This window comes from Triticum dicoccoides, chromosome 1A (genome assembly GCF_002162155.2).
Source record: "Triticum dicoccoides isolate Atlit2015 ecotype Zavitan chromosome 1A, WEW_v2.0, whole genome shotgun sequence".
Classification (NCBI taxonomy): Eukaryota; Viridiplantae; Streptophyta; class Magnoliopsida; order Poales; family Poaceae; genus Triticum; species Triticum dicoccoides.
Window position 1 is genome coordinate 504,437,529 of NC_041380.1, and position 16,000 is coordinate 504,453,528.

The following is a 16,000-nucleotide window of genomic DNA, read 5'->3' on the forward strand; positions in this document are numbered from 1 at the left end:
CGAGCGCGCTTCTTGGGTCTTGAAGCAGTTGCACTATCAGTGGCTTCAGTTGAAGCAGGGTGTGGCACACGTGTAGTGCCAGCCAAAGGATACACCCTGGAGATGGCTTCAACACCTTCATCATTCTGAGTGAAGCTTTGGTGTTCTGCATTCTGAAGACTCAACGGTAGCTTGGCAGGCTCAGGATATATAGCTTCAATAGAGATATCCACATCTGGCAAGAAGATCCGATGGTTTCAGGCTGAGGGCTGATACGAGGTCGCAGAGTGCAGTTTGATCAGCCTCATCACCCAAGGAGCATAGAACTTCAAACCAAATAATTCTGAGCCTGACGCTGCAAGTTGACGTATGAAGAAATCTTGTGCGTTGAAGCATTTGCCATGAAGGATATAGAATATGAGAGTCTTCATTGCACCCTCAATCTTGGCATGTGGAGAGTGTCCCTTAATGGGCCAGAGAGTCCGCCGGATGATGTGATATATGGTCCTGGGCAGGTACTCAAGGTCTTCAACGAAGAACTCAGTTGGATAGGGTGCATCATGAGGCAATGGCTTCATCATTGAGAGCATCTGACTCATATTTGGTTCAGGCCTCTGGAATATGCTCTTAATAGCTTCAGAATGTAGTTGACAGCCTTCCTCGAAGAATTCGCCAGGAGTGGGCAGGCCGGTGAGCTCAATGATATCAAATGCATTGGCTTCATGATGGACATTGCCGGTCATCCACTCCAGGACCCAAGTCTTCGGATCTCTGTTGTATCCTTTAATATGGAGGGTGGCATAGAACTGAAGCAGAAGCTCTTCATTCCAGTGCTCTTCATCAATGATAAACTGCAGCAGACCCACTTGCTTAAAGCAATCCAAAGCTTCCTCTAGACATGGCAGACTAGCAATGGCTTCAACCTCAAGGCGCTTGTGCGAGAAGATGCGACCTTGGTTGTATAGGATGGTTGAGTAGTAGCTGCGCTGAGGATAGCTCCAGAACCTATCTGATACAATCCTTTCCCTTGAATAGGGGTTCTTGGAGCTGTTGAAGAATGTGTTATCTGCCTTGAAGCTATTGATATCAAAGGAGCCAGGTGCTGATGTAGGACCTGGGAACCTTGGAAGCCTTGGGACTGGCTTCTGGACATGAGGCCTGTGCTCAACATGATAATCAAATTGAGGACCAGCAGCAGACTCAGGAACAGAAGTGTCTGGATCAGTAGCTTCGCTGTCTGCTGAAACTTTTGGTGGGGAGGGCTCCACATTTTCTTCAGTGTGTGTTGTGGCAGCCTCAACATTTTCAGCCTCCACTTGTGTAGTTGGAGGGACAAACGCAGGCACATTCTCCTGGAGAACTGCGTCTTGATGGAGCGGGGGAGTGGGTTCTGGTGGTGCTTCTTCATTGTCTTCGGCTGATGCAGCCGGAATTTCTTCAGTATAGACTTGAGGCCTTGGACCTTTGCGAAGCCTGCGGAATGCAGATGACGCCTGTGGGGTTGGAGTGGGCTGGGCCTCAATGTCTTCTCCTCTTGAGGGCGATCCGCCCATGATGCATCTTGTGCAATTGGCGTCAGAGGACGACCAATGCTGATGAGTTTGCTTGTTTCAAGCTGAGGAAGGGCTGCATCATCTTGCACATTGTCCTGGTGACCAATGTCTTCAGCAGCGACGGGGTCGGCTGCTGGAATATCTTCATCTTTAGGAGCCTCTGTGGGAGCAGGCTCATGAACTGTCAGTTGTCTTTCGGCGTTGGGGTGAACCATTGAGATAGGTTCAACTATCAAGGGCTCTGTGTGAGTAGCCCGAGATTTCTTGATCTTGCGCTTCTTCTTGCTGGGGGCAGTAGGAGAGGCTTCAGAGCTTTTCCTTTTCTTGGCTTCAGCCTCAGCAGTTCTTGTCTTCTTGAGCTCAGAAGCTGTTGACCGGCTCTTTGGCTTCGAGCCAGTCGTTGCAGTTGGGAAGACAATTGGAACTTCTTCTTGCCTAGGTGCCTCTGGTTCAGCCATAGCAGGCTTTTTCTTTTTCTTCACGGCCATCTTGGGGTTGATGCCAGGACGCCCAAGTGCCTTGCGCTTTTAGGCCTCATTGTATGCCTGCACTCATCGTTCAGCCAAAGACTTCATCCGCTCACGTGAGCCCTGAGCTTCTGCACGCTTTTTCAAAAAAAAAATCCTTGAGCTCATGCAACATGGTCTTGAAGCTCTTCACTTCTTGCACACTGAGCCTGGCCATATGCTTCTTGAACTGAGCCTTTTCATGATCAATTTTCTGCTTCAGTTCAACTATGCGCTGTGCAATAGCAAGTTCTGAAGCAATAGCGCCTTGGAATGCGACGTTGAGGCCAATGGGCAGCTGCAGATCTTCGAAGCTTATGTTTGGCGTGGCAAACCATTCGTCGATGAAGTTATGGATGATGGCGACATCAAAGAGAGGCAAATTGTTGAAGATTTCAGCTTCTTCTTTGCTCTTGATGAGCTGCTCTAGAGCGTCATCTCCAAGATCTTCATCACTTGATACATCAATGGCTTCGCTGCGCAGAATGGCAGCAGCTGTGAGCTCTTTGCCGGTGTGTGGCTGAGGCACCTTGTCCTTCTGGGGCTTGGAGATGCGGGATACGTCTTCAGACTGCACATTATCTTCAGGAGGTGCAGTTGCCAATGGCTTCGCCCTTGAGATTTTTGAGGCAGGGGCCGGCTTTGAAGCTTTTGGCTTCTTCGTCTGCTTTGGCTTTGGTACAGCAGGAGCTTCATCAGACTCAGAGTCAGCTGGAGGGTCATTCATGGCAGTCCCTTGGACTAAGATGTGGGTGATGAGGCCCTCAAGGTTGGCAAACGGACCGATGATATTGGGTTCTGCGTCGCGTGTGCCATCTGCCCTTGGTGCGGAGGGACCAGGGTTGAAGTCTAACCCAAATTTCTTCTTGTTCAGCTTCGCGGATTGTTGGGCAAACTAGAAATTGCGCTTGAACAGATTGTCTTCACGACACCAGAGGAGTGACGACGGATGCGCATCATCAGGCTGTGGTCCTCGGACCATGCATGGGTAGAAGCCTTGAGCAATGGCTTCATCTCTGGTCCTGGGTACGAGATTCTTATAAAGGATGTCCCCCCATGGTTTCTTGATGGCACATTTCTCGGCATACTCTTGGGTGACGAAGCGGTATTTAAACCATTGTTCAGCCCAATAGCGTCGAATCCATTGGATTCGGGTCTTGCGCTGCCCATAACTCTCTTCAGGATCTGTTTTATACATTTCTGCCAGGTCTTCAGGCAGATCTTTGGAAGTCCCTTCACGTCTCTGTCTGCCCCCCCTCCTTGCTGCTGCTTCTGAAGCCATAAACTTTAACTTGAAAGGCTTCAAGACTTTCAAAGGCTTAAAGGCTTTCTTTTGCTGGACCAACAGGAACTGGCTTCAGGAGAGTTTATGTGATGCTGTAGGAATTCTGCAAATGAATGCAGACTATGAGAACCGAAGGATTCTCCCACGGACATGTACCTGTGACAGCATTAAGGTGCGAGGGAAGGGGAAGAGGTCATATGCATTCTCAGAAGGTTTTGAAGATTAATCAGTTTAGAAGACATTGACCTCATCGTGCGAAGACATTCACTCATAGATAAGAAGTTGGTTCCAGATTTGTACAAACCCACAGATCAGTACAAGTGAGGAATCTAACTACTTTATGAAGCACAAGTGAATATACTAGGCATGTTATGAGATGCAGATTGAGAGATCTAACTTGTGTGAAGATAAACCTCTTATGGTAGAAAGTGACAGAACCATGAGATAAAAGGGGCTGTAAAAAGAAGTTTTATTTACCACACTTGGAACTGCTAGACGGAAGTAAGAGATGATGCCGAGTAGTTCAGTCCTCCGTGTCCTAACTTGGCGACGGAAGACACATACGGTGACGGCGGAGAGAACGATGTCCGCGGTCGGCATGAGGACGGCGTCAGAGAGGTTGCGGCAGCGAAGCGCTTCGTCGTCTGCGTCGTCGAGTGCTAGTGGTGGCGCTAGGGTTCTTGCGAGGGTGGAAGAAGGAGATAATGACCGAGGTAAGTGTGAATTTATAGGCTCAGGGGCGGCACTGTGCTATTACACAGGTGCCCCTGGCGATTCGCATCTGAGGAACGCGTGGCCAGTTTGCGGAAGTTTTGGGTCTGTTCCACGTCCCACGCACGCCTGGATTGTCGGGCGGTCGTTCCTGCTTCTCTGTGGAGGAATGAGCATTAAAAACGGACTTTATGGTTGTCTCTATATCTTCAGCAGACAGGACACAGTGAAGACATTCGACAGTTTCAATAGAATGCATATGACTTGGAGAGATAGAATTTGAGATAGGAAGCATAGAGAGATTAGGGTCCGATCACATTCACTTAGTTCAAAAGATTCAACCAAGAAGACATAGCTATAAGTGAATGCTGTAGAGGACAGAACACGAGTATGTATATATCTATTTAATCAACGTAGTGAAGATAATCATGAAGACATGTTGAGTTCGAAGCCAAACCAAAAGTGAAGATATTGCAAGGTAACGCCGTGAGTGAAACACTTCAAAATGGAACGTTTGGTGGTGGCGTTACCCACCGTATAGGAAGTATTAGACCCAGACACGGCGCACAATTATCGTCGCGCTCCGAAGTCAAATTCCACATTAATGTATTCACACTTAGAATGTATGTCTTCATTGATTGAAGATATACTTCACTTCGTGTGTTGCACATCTAAGTCATCAATATGCATAAGTGTTAGGATGTGTGCCTGATCACAGGACATTTGAGGATTCCAGGATATTTAGCTCACACCGTAACTTGCAAAACCTCTTCTCATCCAAGGGCTCGGTGAAGATATCTGCCAATTGCTCTTCAGTGTTGACATGTATGATATCAATGTCTTCCTTCACAACATGATCTCTGAGAAAGTGATGACAAATTTCAATGTGCTTTGTCTTCGAGTGCTGAACTGGGTTGTTGGCAATCTTGATGGCGCTTTCGTTGTCGCAGTAAAGTGGTACTTGCTTCAGATGAATGCCATAGTCCTTGAGTGTTTGCTTCATCCACAGAAGCTGAGCGCAGCAAGATCCAGCAGCAATGTATTCAGATTCAGCAGTGGAGAGAGATACACAGTTCTGCTTCTTTGAAGACCAACATACAAGTGATCGTCCCAGAAAGTGACATGTGCCTGATGTAGACTTGCGATCAACTTTGTCACCAGCATAATCAGCATCCGAAAATCCAACCAAATCAAACTCTGAGCCCTTTGGATACCATAATCCTAGAGTTGGGGTGTGAGCCAAATATCGAAGAATTCGCTTCACAGCTAAGTGATGCGACTCCTTTGGTGCCGCTTGAAATCGAGCACACATGCAAACACTAAGCATAATATCTGGCCTAGATGCACATAAATAAAGCAAAGAACCAATCATGGAGCGGTATACCTTTTGATCGAACTCTTTACCATTGTCGTCAGGACCTAGATGATGTTTGGCTGGCATTGGTGTTGTGAAGCCTTTGCAGTCTTGCATACCGAACTTCTTCAGGCAATCTTTGAGATACTTTTCTTGAGATATGAAGATGCCATTGCGTTGTTGTCGTATTTGAAGACCAAGGAAGAACTTCAGCTCCCCCATCATGGACATCTGATATTGCTCTTGCATCATATATCCAAATTCTTCACTGTACTTCTGATTGGTGCAGCCGAAGATAATGTCATCCACATATATTTGGCACACAAACAGTTCACCATCATATGTCTTCATGAAAAGAGTGGGATCCAGGGAACCAGGTATGAAGCCTTTGCTCTTCAGGAAGTATTTGAGTGTGTCATACCAGGCCCTAGGAGCTTGTTTGAGGCCATACAGTGCCTTGTTGAGCTTGTATACCATGTCAGGATGTTTTGGATTTCCAAAGCCAGGCGGTTGTGCAACATACGCTTCTTCTTCAATCTTGCCATTGAGAAAGGAACTTTTCACATCCATTTGATATAGAAGTATGTTATGATGATTTGCATAGGCCAGCAGTATGCGTATGGCTTCAAGCCTAGCCACAGGAGCAAACGTTTCATCGAAGTCAATGCCTTCCACTTGAGTATATCCTTGAGCAACGAGACGAGCTTTGTTTCTGACAACTTGACCATGCTCATCTTGTTTGTTGCGGTATATCCATTTGGTGCCTATTATGTTGTGCTTCCGTGGATCAGGACGCTTGACCAGTTCCCATACGTTATTCAGTTCAAACTGTTGAAGCTCTTCTTGCCTAGCTTGAATCCATTCAGGTACCATGAAGGCTTCTTCAACTTTCTTGGGTTCTGATATTGATACGAATGCGAAGTGCCCACAGAAATTTATTAGCTGAGTTGCCCTTGAACGAGTGAGTGGACCAGGTGCATTGATGCTGTCAATTATTCTATCAATCTGCACTTCATTGGCAACATGAGGATGTACAGGGCGAAGACTTTGCTCTTGCGGATCTGTGTTGTTGTTGGGAGGAATATCTTCAGGCTGAGCATTGTCTTCGTGTTGATCAGGTGCTGAGATGATAAGTTCTTCTTCAGGATGAGCTTCAGAAGGTATAATCTCTCCAGTTCCCATAAGCTTGATTGATTCACTAGCTGGAACTTCATCTAGCACATTTGGTAGTTGCTCTCTTTGTGAACCATTTGTCTCATCGAATCGCACATCCACTGTTTCAACCACTTTGTAATGAAAGAGATTGAAGACTCTGTAGGAGTGCGAATCCTTTCCATATCCAAGCATAAAGCCCTCATGTGCTTTTGGTGCAAACTTTGAGGTGTGATGTGGGTCCTTGATCCAGCACCTTGCGCCAAATACTCTGAAGTAACTGACATTTGGCTTCTTGCCAGTTAGGAGTTCATAAGATGTCTTGTTCAAAAGCTTGTGAAGATAAACACGATTGATTGTATGACATGCAGTGTCAATGGCTTCAGTCCAGAATTTTCTTGGAGTCTTGTATTCATCTAGCATTGTTCTGGCCATCTCAATGAGTGTTCTGTTCTTGCGTTTGACGATGCCATTCTGCTGTGGCGTGCACGGAGCTGAGAATTCATGTGTGATGCCCAAGGTATCAAGATATGTATCAAGTCTAGTGTTCTTGAATTCAGTGCCATTGTCACTTCTGATGTGCTTTATCTTGGCGCCAAAATTGTTCATAGCATGATTGGCGAAGCGTCTGAAGACATCCTGCACTTCAGTCTTGTAAAGGATTATGTGCACCCAAGTATATCTAGAGTAATCATCAACAATGACGAAGCCATAGAAGCAAGCACTAGTAGTAAAAGTTGAGTAGTGAGTGGGACCGAAAAGATCCATATGGAGCAGTTCGAAGGGTTGAGTAGTAGTCATGATTGTCTTCGAAGGATGTTTTGCCCTTGTCATCTTCCCTGCTTCACAGGCACCGCATAAGTGATCTTTCTTGAACTTGACGCCCTCGATGCCTATGACATTCTTCTTCTTCGCAAGGGTGTGGAGGTTCCTCATGCCAGCATGCCCAAGCCTCCGATGCCAAAGCCAGCATTCTGAAGCTTTTGCAAGAAGACATACTGCAAGTTGTGGCCCTGCTGAGAAATCTACCACGTACAGATCATCTTTTCGGTACCCTTCAAACACTAGAGACTTGTCAGATTCCATTAGTACTAGGCAACAATATTTTCCAAACATTACGATCATGTTCAAATCGCAAAGCATTGAGACAGACATTAAGTTGAAGCCAAGGGATTCAACAAGCATGACTTTATCCATGTGTTGATCCTTTGAGATTGCAACTCTACCTAGACCCAATACCTTACTTTCACCAGTGTCAGCAAATGTGATGTGGCTCTTGTCGGATAGACGTAAGGTTGAGTCCATAAGAAGGCTTCTTTTGCCAGTCATGTGATTTGTACACCCACTGTCAATAATCCATTCTGAAGACTTTGAAGACGCTGGTGTCGTACCCTACAGTGCAGTTAGGGGGATAGGCTTCACGAAGAGAATTGTGAAGCAAAAACATTTGACGAACCAGTGGGTTATGAAAACTTAGATCCAGGTTAGGACTAATAGGGAGAGTAGCATGCGATTCAGGAACGAAGTACATAATGATGCCATTCGGGCATTTTATCTTGCGCCCTACAAGATTTTTAAGGTCCCCAGCAATAGCGTCAGAAGATTTTGTTTTTCTGCTGGAGACCTTTCCCTGCAAAAGAGAGTTAAGCTTTCTTAACCACCCACATCTTCAAGGGTGGCTTAGAAGTAATAAGTCTAAGTGCAGCATCTGAGAATTTTGGCTTTGAAGCCTTAGCAAACAGTCTTGCAGGTGGAAAATAATACTCATAGGAATAAGCAGAATAATTTTTGGTCATATGAACATGACGGTTTGATGAACCGCTCTCATATTCATATGCCTGAGTATGGTTTTCCTGCAAAACATTTGCGTTAGTGTGACTCAGGTGAGTCCTCTGTTTGTATGAAGCCTTTGGACCGGATGAAGCCTTTGGTCTGAGGTTTGTCTTCTTCAAGTGAGGTGTCATGAAGACATTCACAGGAAGATTTTCCAGACACTTTTTCGGAACCCAGATCTTCTTCATAGGAGGTCCATTCCTGCAGTTAGTACCAATGTACCTGGCAAACACTTCACCATTCTGATTCTTAAACAGTTTATAGTTTGCATCAAAGGATTCATCAATGATAATGGGGTTAGCACAGGTGAAGCCAGATAAATTGGATGGAACTGCTGAAAGTTCCTTTGCAGCAACCCATGTGGTTTTGGGGTACTGCTCAGGTTTCCAGTAAGAGCCATCTGCATTTATTTTCCTTATGAACCCAACACCCTCTTTCCTAGGGTTTCGGTTCCGAATCTGCTTCTTGAGGACATCACATAATGTCTGATGTCCTTTAAGACTTTTATACATCCCTGTTTCAAGCAATGTCTTCAACCTAGCATTCTCATCAGCAATAGTAGTGGTATCCTCAGCAGAGGGGTTAGTTACCACATCAACAGTTGAAGATATTGCAACAGCAGTAGCAATGGAACATTCAGCAACAGAAGTAGCATTATCACGCTCAATGCATTTAAGACATGGTGGTTCAAATCCTTCCTGAGCGGAACTGATCTGTTCGGCTCGAAGTTACTCGTTTTCCTTTTGAAGATCTTCATGAGCCGCTCTCAATTTCTCAAGTTCTTGCTTCCTTTGAAGATAATCATAGGAAAGCTTTTCATGAGTTGTTGAGAGAGTATCAAGACAATCTTCAAGTTCCTGATACTTAACGTGAAGATTTTTTATGTCTTCAATTAAGGATTCCGATCGAGTCATTTCAGCACCCAACAGATCATCGCTTCTGTCTAATAGTTTTTGAATATGTTCCATAGCTTTCTGTTGTTCAGTTGCAATTTTAGCAAGTGTTTTGTAGCTGGGTTTTGAATCACAGTCAGAGTCATTGTCACTAGATGTTTGATAGCGAGTAGTGCGTGTGTTTACCTTGGCACCGCGTGCCATGAAGCAGTAGGTAGGAGTGGAGTCGTTCTTGTCATTTGCATCGGTGTCGGTGATGAAGTCATTGTCTTCAGTGTTGAAGATGGACTTGGCGACGTATGCTGTGGCCAGACTCGCAATGCCAGAATCAGACTCCTCCTCAGACTCCACCTCTGCCTCCTTAGAAGCGGACTCCTCCTCTGAATCCATTTCCTTGCCAACAAACGCACGTGCCTTGCCAGATGAGCTCTCCTTGTGTGATGAAGACTTTGAGGAAGACTTGGAAGAAGACTTTGAGTATTTCTTCTTCTTTTTGTCGTCAGAATCATATTGCTTGCTCTTCTTCTTCCTTCTGTTCTCATTGTCCCACTGTGGACACTCAGAGATGAAGTGTCCAGTTTTCTTGCACTTGTGACATGTTTTCTTCTTGTAGTCATGAGCAGAAGCTTCATCATTCCTTGAGCTTGATCATGAAGATTTTCTGAAGCCTTTCTTCTTGGTGAATTTTTGGAACTTCTTCACTAGCATTGCAAATTCCCTTCCAATGTCTTCAGGATCATCAGAGCTGCTGTCAGATTCTTCTTCAGATGAGGAAACAGCTTTTGCCTTCAAGGCATGAGTTCGCCCATAGTTTGGACCGTAGATATCTCTTTTCTCATAAAGCTGAAACTCATGTGTGTTGAGCCTCTCAAGTATGTCAGACGGATCGAGTGTCTTGAAATCAGGACGTTCTTGAATCATCTGGGCTAGGATGTCAAACGAACTATCAAGTGATCTCAGCAGCGTCTTGACGATTTCATGTTTGGTGATCTCAGTGGAACCGAGGGCTTGAAGCTCATTTGTGATGTCAGTGAGCCAGTCAAATGTGTGCTGGACATTCTCATTGTCATTTTGCTTGAAGCGGTTGAAGAGGTTGCGAAGAACACTGATTCTCTGATCTCTCTGGGTTGAGATGCCTTCATTGACCTTGGAGAGCCAGTCCCAGACCAGCTTGGATGTCTTCAAGGCACTCACACGGCCATACTGTCCTTTTGTCAGATGACCATAGATGATATTTTTGGCAGTAGAGTCCAGTTGAGTGAACTTCTTGACATCAGCAGCAGTGACACCTTCTCCAGCCTTGGGAACGCCGTTCTCGACGACATACCATAGGTCGACGTCAATGGCTTCAAGATGCATGCGCATCTTATTCTTCCAGTAGGGATATTCAGTTCCATCGAAGATGGGGCACGCAGCGGAGACTTTGATTATCCCTGCAGTCGACATAGCTAAAACTCCAGGTGCTTAAACCGAATCACACAGAACAAGGGAGCACCTTGCTCTGATACCAATTGAAAGTGTGTTATATCGACTAGAGGGGGGGTGAATATGCGATTTTTATGGAAGTCTTCAAAACGTGGGAGTTATGAAGACAAACAGTGAAGATTTTGGCTATTACTAAGCAGCGGAAGTTAGATTACACTAGGCAAGCCATGGTCAAGTATTCAATAGAATCAAAGCACAAAGACAAACAGCTGCAGTGTAATAAGGATCAGGTAGGAAGAAGTTATGAAGCCAAACAGATCATACATTCATGTTGTGAAGACAAAAGATAGAGCAAGCATGCAATGGCTTCACAATGAGTAACAGTATGAAAAGGAAGTGAAGATTAAACCGGTGACTCATTGAAGACAATGATGTGTTGGACCAGTTCCAGTTGCTGTGACAACTGTACGTCTGGTTGGAGCGGCTATGTATTTAAACCTTAGGACACACAGTCCCGGACACCCAGTCCTGAACACGCAGCTCAGGACACCAAGTCCTCACCGTATTCTCCTTGAGCTAAGGTCACATAGTCCTCGCCCAATCACTCTGGTAAGTCTTCAAGGTAGACTCCCAAACCTTCACAGACTTTGTTCACTGGCAATCCACAATGTCTCTTGGATGCTCTGAACGCGACGCCTAACCGTCTGGAGGATTCACAGTCCTCAAGTGTAATAAGTCTTCAGATCACACATACAAGAAGACTTAAGTGATGCCCAATGTTCTCTGGCTCTGGGTGGTTAGGGCTTTTCTCCTTGCTAGGAAATTTCTCTCAAAGGCTTCGAGGTGGGTTGCTCTCAAACGACAAAAGCCGTGCACTGAAATCTGAGCAGCCAACCGTTTATGGTTGTAGGGGGTGGGCTATTTATAGCCACTTGGCAACCCGACTTGATTTGTCCGAAATGACCCTGGGTCACTACGGAACTGACACGTGTCTCAACGGTCAGATTTCAAACTCTGATGGCAACTTTACTTGGGCTACAAGCAAAGCTGACTTGTCCGGGTCTGGACAAGATTCGCTCTCATTGTCTTCACTCGAAGACATAGGTTTTTGATTTAGGCATCATTTCAATCATTCTAACTGGTTCTCCTGGACCCCACTTAACAGTACGGTGGTTCCTATGACTCAACACAAAAGAAAAAGAACTATGAAAGATCTAAGTCTTCGAGCTCCATAGGCTTCATAACGTGTCTTCTTTTGTCATAGTCTTCAATGTGAATATCTTCATATACCACCTTTGACTTCAATGTCTTCATACATTTTTAGGGGTCATCTCTGGTAGTAAAACCGAATCAATGAGGGACTTCTGCCTGTGTTATCCTGCAATTCTCTCAAACACGTTAGTCCCTCAACTAGGTTTGTCGTCAATACTCCAAAACCAACTAGGGGCGGCACTAGATGCACTTACAGCTTGTATACCATGTCAGGATGTTTTGGATCTTCAAACCCAGGCGGTTGTGCAACATACACTTCTTTTTCAATCTTGCCATTGAGAAAGGCACTCTTCACATCCATTTGATATAGAAGTATGTTATGATGATTTGCATAGGCCAACAGTATACGTATGGCTTCAAGTCTAGCCACAGGAGCAAATGTTTCATCGAAATCAATGCCTTCCACTTGAGTATATCCTTGAGCAATGAGGCAAGCTTTGTTTCTGACAACTTGACCATGCTCATCTTGCTTGTTGCGATATATCCATTTGGTGCCTATTATATTGTGCTTCCGTGGATCAGGATGCTTAACCAGTTCCCATACATTGTTCAGCTCAAACTGTTGAAGCTCTTCTTGCATAGCTTGAATCCATTGAGGTTCCATGAAGGCTTCTTCAACTTTCTTGGGTTCTGAAATTGAGATGAATGCGAAGTGTCCACAGAAATTTGCCAGCTGAGTTGCCCTTGAACGAGTGAGTGGACCAGGTGCATTGATGTTGTCAATTATTCTGTCAATCTGCACTTCATTGGCAACACGAGGATGTACAGGGCGAAGACTTTGCTCTTGCTGATCTGTGTTGTTGTTGGGAGGAATGTCTTCAGGCTGAGCATTGTCTTCATGTGGATCAGGTGCTGAGATGATCAGTTCTTCTTCAGGATGAGCTTCAGAAGGTATAATCTCTCCAGTTCCCATTAGCTTGATTGATTCACTAGCTGGAACTTCATCTAGCACATTTGGCAGTTGCTCTCTTTGTGAACCATTGGTCTCATCGAACCGCACATCCACTGTTTCAACCACTTTGTAATGAAAGAGATTGAAGACTCTGTAGGAGTGCGAATCCTTTCCATATCCAAGCATAAAACCCTCATGTGCTTTTGGTGCAACCTTTGAGGTGTGGTGTGGGTCCTTGATCCAGTACCTTGCGCCAAATACTCTGAAGTAACTGACATTTGGCTTCTTGCCAGTTAGGAGTACATAAGATGTCTTGTTCAGAAGCTTGTGCAGATAAACACGATTGATTGTATGGCATGCAGTGTTAATGGCTACAGGCCAGAATTTTCTTGGAGTCTTGTATTCATCTAGCATCGTTCTGTCCATCTCAATGAGTGTTCTGTTCTTGCGTTCGACGACGCCATTCTGCTGTGGCGTGTACGGGGCTGAGAATTCATGTGTGATGCCCAAGGTATCAAGATATGTATCAAGTCCAGTGTTCTTGAATTCAGTGCCATTGTCACTTCTGATGTGCTTTATCTTGGCGCCGTAATTGTTCATAGCTCGATTGGCGAAGCGTCTGAAGACATCCTGTACTTTAGTCTTGTAAAGGATTATGTGCACCCAAGTATATCTAGAGTAATCATCAACAATGACAAAGCCATAGAGGCAAGCAGTAGTGGAAAAAGTTGAGTAGTGAGTGGGACCAAAGAGATCCATGTGAAACAGTTCGAAGGGTCGAGTAGTGGTCATGATTGTCTTCGAGGGATGTTTTGCCCTGGTCATCTTCCTTGCTTCACAGGCACCGCATAAGTGATCTTTCTTGAACTTGACGCCCTCGATGCCTATGACATGCTTCTTCTTTGCAAGGGTGTGGAGGTTCCTCATGCCAGCATGCCCAAGCCTCCGATGCCAAAGCCAGCATTCTGAAGCCTTTGCTAGAAGACATACTGCAAGCTGTGGCCCTGCTGAGAAATCTACCACATACAAATCATCTTTCCGATACCCTTCAAAAACTAGAGACTTCCCAGATTCCATTAGTACTAGGCAACGATATTTTCCAAATATTACGATCATGTTCAAATCGCAAAGCATTGAGACAGACATTAAGTTGAAGCCAAGGGATTCAACAAGCATGACTTTATCCATGTGTTGATCCTTTGAGATTGCAACTCTACCTAGACCCAATACCAAACTTTTACCGGTGTCAGCGAATGTGATGTGGCTCTTGTCGGATGGACGTAAGGTTGAGTCCATAAGAAGGCTTCTTTTGCCGGTCATGTGATTTTTACACCCACTGTCAATAATCCATTCTGAAGACTCTGAAGACACTGGTGTCGTACCCTACAGTGCAGTTAGGGGGATATGCTTCACGAAGAGAATTGTGAAGCAAAAACATTTGACGAACCAGTGGGTTATGAAAACTCAGATCCAGATTAGGACTAATAGGGAGAGTAGCATGCGGTTCAGGAACGAAGTACATAGTAATGCCATTCGGGCATTTGATCTTGCGCCCTACAAGATTTTTAAGGTCTCCAGCAATAGCGTCAGAAGATTTTGGTTTTCTGCTGGAGACCTTTCCCGGCAAAAGAGAGTTAAGCTTTCTTAGCTACCCACATCTTCAAGGGTGGCTTAGAAGCAATAAGTCTAAGTGCAGCATCTGAGAATTTTGGCTTTGGAGCCCTAGCAAACAGTCTAGCAGGTGGACAATAGTACTCATAAGAATAGGCAGAATAATTCTTGGTCATATGAACATGACGGTTTGATGACCCATTCTCATATTCATATGACTGAGTATGGTTTCCCTGCAAAACCTTTGCGTTAGTGCGACTCAGGTGAGTCCTCTGTCTGTATGAAGCCTTTGGACCGTATGAAGCCTTTGGTCTGAGGTTTGTCTTCTTCATGTGTGGTGTCATGAAGACATTCACAGGAAGATTTTCCAGACACGTTTTTGGAACCCAGATCTTCTTCATAGGCAGTCCATTCCTGCAGTTAGTACCAATGTACCTGGCAAACACTTCACCATTCTGATTCTTAAACAGTTTATAGTTTGCATCAAAGGATTCATCAATGATAATGGGGTTAGCACAAGTGAAGCCAGATAGATTGGATGGATCTGCTGAAAGTTTCTTTGCAGCAACCCACATGGTTTTGGGGTACTGCTCAGGTTTCCAGTAAGAGCCATCTGCATTCATTTTCCTTACGAACCCAACACCCTCTTTCCTAGGGTTTCGGTTCAGAATCTGCTTCTTGAGGACATCACATAACGTCTGATGCCCTTTAAGACTTTTGTACATCCCTGTTTCAAGCAATGTCTTCAACCTAGCATTTTCATCAGCAATAGCGGTGGTATCCTCAGCAGAGGGGTTAGTTACCAGATCAACAGTTGAAGATATTGCAACAGCAGTAGCAGTGGAACATTCAGCAACAGAAGTAGCATTATCACGCTCAATGCATTTAAGACATGGTGGTTCAAATCCTTCCTGAGCGGAACTGATCTGTTCGGCGCAAAGTGACTCGTTTTCCTTTTGAAGATCTTCATGAGCCGCTCTCAATTTCTCAAGATCTTGCCTCCTTTGAAGATAATCATAGGAATGCTTTTCATGAGTTGTTGAGAGAGTATCATGACGATCTTCAAGTTCCTGATACTTAACATGAAGATTTTTTATGTCTTCAATTAAGGATTCGGATCGAGTCATTTCAGCACCCAACAGATCATCGCTTCTGTCTAATAGTTTTTGAATATGTTCCATGGCTTTCTGTTGTTCAGTTGCAATTTTAGCAAGTGTTTTGTAACTGGGTTTTGAATCACAATCAGAGTCATCATCACTAGATGTTTGATAGTGAGTAGTGCGTTTGTTTACCTTGGCACCGCGTGCCATGAAGCAGTAGGTAGGAGTGGAGTAGTCCTTGTCATTTGCATCGGTGTCGGTGATGAAGTCATTGTCTTTAGTGTTGAAGATGGACTTGGCGACGTATGCTGTAGCCAGACATGCAATGCCAGAATCAGACTCCTCCTCAGACTCCACCTCTGCCTCCTCAGAAGTGGACTCCTCCTCTGAATCCATTTCTTTGCCAACAAACGCACGTGCCTTGCCAGATGAGC